Here is a 3,258-nt window from a genome sequence, read left to right as displayed (position 1 = left end):
GTCATAGCAGAGATATGAACCCACTGACCTAATGAGTCTATTCCCATTCCAGCATCCAGAAGTCTACAGCCTTTAATTAGGAGGTGAAAGTATAATCAAGAGCAACCAACTTGCTTACATATGTCTAAGCAAACAAGTCATGAACGGGGACAAAGTTCAATGGTTGCCAATAAGCTTCCAGTCTGTGGGCTATGTACAATATCATAGGGGAATTCCAATCACTTTGCTACATCTTGCCCTCTGAAAACAGTCCAAGGTTGCAGGGAGAAGAAATGTTAAAGGAAAAAGTTGGGAATTTTAGGTACCAAACGAATACTGGGTGGATTACACACACATTTCATCAGAAAATAGAAACGTTCATGGATTTGATTCTATTAAACACCTTGAACTGAATTCTTAATTTCATTTTACATCAATGTAACTACATCTGTGGCACAGCAGTTTCTTCTGATTTGCACCATGGGGAAAGGAATCAGATCAAGCCAAACATCAGATCAAGTATTTCCACAAAAAACAACGGGTCAGATTTAAGAGATTTCTAGTGTAGATTGCAACCCAAATGCTACTTCTTTGTGGTAGTACCTGACAGTGAGAGAAGTGGTCTGTATTTATCCTTGGAGCCCACTGCGAATTATGGGGATGGGAGAAGTAAAATCTAAACTACTGTGATCTGCCTTTATAACAGAAATCAGTTCTCCTGGTCATATTGCCAGTGCTCTGGTCATTGTAAAATCAGTAGCCTTGCAGAGTTATTTGGGCACAGCACTGAAAAGCATTATTGAAATGCTTGGCAATTTGTGTTGATAAGGCCTAGAACTGGGACTCAGAAGACCTACAGTAGATCCTCAAAAAGTTACGAACACCTCAGGATTGGAGGCTGTTCATAATTCTGAAATGTTTGTAACTCTGAACAAAAAGTTAGGGTGGTTCTTTCAAAAGTTTACAACTGAACATTGACTTAATACAGTTTTGAAACTTTACTGGGCAGAAGAAAAATACTGCTTTTAGCCATCTTAATTTAAATGAAACAAGCACAGAAAGTTTCCTTATCTTGTCAAATCTTATTTTTTTTAAACTTCCCCTTTTTTTTTGTTTACATTTAACACAGTACTGTATTTATTCCCCCCCGCCCCTCCGTTGCTGCCTGATTGCATACTTCCAGTTCCAAATGAGTTGCATGGTTGACCAGTCAGTTCATAACTGGTGTTCATAACTCAGATTCTATTATAGGTTCATTTCTCACCTCTACCACAGGCTCCATGTGTGCTGCCAGGCTGTTATAATAAATAATTGTGTAGTTCTCCAATACCAGGCAGATGGGGGCCATATAACTACATAGATCCCACTAAAGATGGCCCTGCCAAATCAGAAGGACCTTCAACTGCTTCGATAATGTGGTCTGCTGGTATATTGTTACATCCTAGAGGAAATAGATTCTTGAAAAGATGTTGTAGCATCAATAAAGCCTTGCCTACTCACGTCACAATTCTTTGCTTTTATACTTAAAAAAAAAAAAAAATGTATTTTTTGCAATACTGAAACTCATGCAGCAGCTCTGCATTTCAGCAGACTTGGGAGTGATGCGTGCTGTGTAGTCCAGGCACAAATGCACAGCCCAGCATAGAGCCAGATGTCAAACTGGGGACATCTTTGAAATTGACAGCAGCAGCTGGCTACTCTCAAGGACTTCCACATCCTAAAGAACTGCCGTAGGGTGTGTGTCATGTCAGTGCTAGCGAGAACATTTCTGGGCTACCCCGTCTTTCTGACAGTCATAACCCTGGTTTGAAAAAGTCCAAGAGGCGGTGATAAATAAGGTCCCATTCATAGATCCGAAACACTTGTACAAAGATCCACTGGAAAAATTGTGCTTTACTTTTGTTTCACAATTATCTCCATCTTTTAAAGTTAACGCCAACCCTCTAAAAATGAATCTGTGCTTTGACTGCACGAAGCTTTTGTACATCAGGGTCCCCACTGTCTGCCTGCCATTAGTGCCTGCATTATGCCAGGTTTGCCCACAAAACACCATCCCTGCCCTAGAGTTTGTAATCTGCGAACACAAGCAGATAAAGAGATGCATAAAACCATTCTGTTTTTAAAAGTAATTTGTATCACCCCTCCCCAGGCAATCCTCTACCTAGCGAGAAGAAATTGGCCAATTTCTTCTCAATACACACTTCAGCTATGACAACAACAGTTAGAATGCTGTGCCTGATCCAGTCTGTAATGCTGCTAACTGTTGTCTAGAGTCTAGAATGTGAGCTCTTTGAGGCCGGGATGTTGTCATACTCCCTGTTTCTGAAGCATCCTGCAGTCGGTGTGCTACACGAATAGGAATAGCTTCCCCATTAAAAGCCATTCTTAATCATGCAGTAGTAACCCTTTCCTCTCAGCATGCTTTTTCGTGATTCATATTTCTCTGGAGTGTAGTCATTGCTAAAGGCCGACTAAGGTCTGAATCTGCAAGCAAGGTTAACCTACTAGAGAAACAGGTGTGGTTTTAGGGTGGGAAGGGATTTCACAATTCGGTCTGAGATTGTACATTTGCTAGTGAGACATGCAGCACCCAAGACTAACAGGAGAAGGAAAAATAATTTTCAGTTCACTTTAGTCCAAGTGCTGGCAAATGCACAATTAGTTCCTCTTGGTTGTGTAGGTCCTGAATATAGAAATAGGGGAGAGAAAGAAGGGAGTGATTGTAAAACCACAAAAACTGCATGGAGACTTGAGGGAAGGAACAAAACCTGACACTACCTTTTAAAATATAAGTGTTATGATTAGGTTCCAAGTTGAGTCTCTAGACAAGTAAGGATCTGCATTGCTTCGAGATGACCAAAAAGAGTTTCCAGTCCGAGAACTGGATCTTATCAAAACTTGTCTAACTCACAATGCGGGTTCTAAGCAGCAAAGGTGGTATCTTCTCCTTTTGTACAGTCAGACAAGGTGGGAAAAGTAACATCTTTTGTTGGACCAGCTTCTGCTGGTGCAAGAGAAAAGCTTTCTAGCTCCAGAGTGCTCTTTTGTAGAGTGCCAAGCCCACCAGCGTTGGACGCTACCTAGTTGGGACTTTCCAATGAAGTCACACTCCTGCACAACTATCCAATATGCACAGTTGCGAGCCCATCGCAGAGATGAAGCCACGCCCCCTTCACACTGTATGGCTGGAAAACGTTAATACATACAGCCACAGCGTGTATAGGCCTGAACAGAAGGGGAGGAAGTTCTAAACAACCCCTCCCCTTCAGCAGTTGTTTG

Source organism: Terrapene carolina, unplaced genomic scaffold, assembly GCF_002925995.2.
Source record: "Terrapene carolina triunguis isolate 2854851 unplaced genomic scaffold, T_m_triunguis-2.0 Scaffold53, whole genome shotgun sequence".
NCBI lineage: Eukaryota > Metazoa > Chordata > Testudines > Emydidae > Terrapene > Terrapene triunguis.
Note: the sequence above shows the minus strand (reverse complement) of the source record.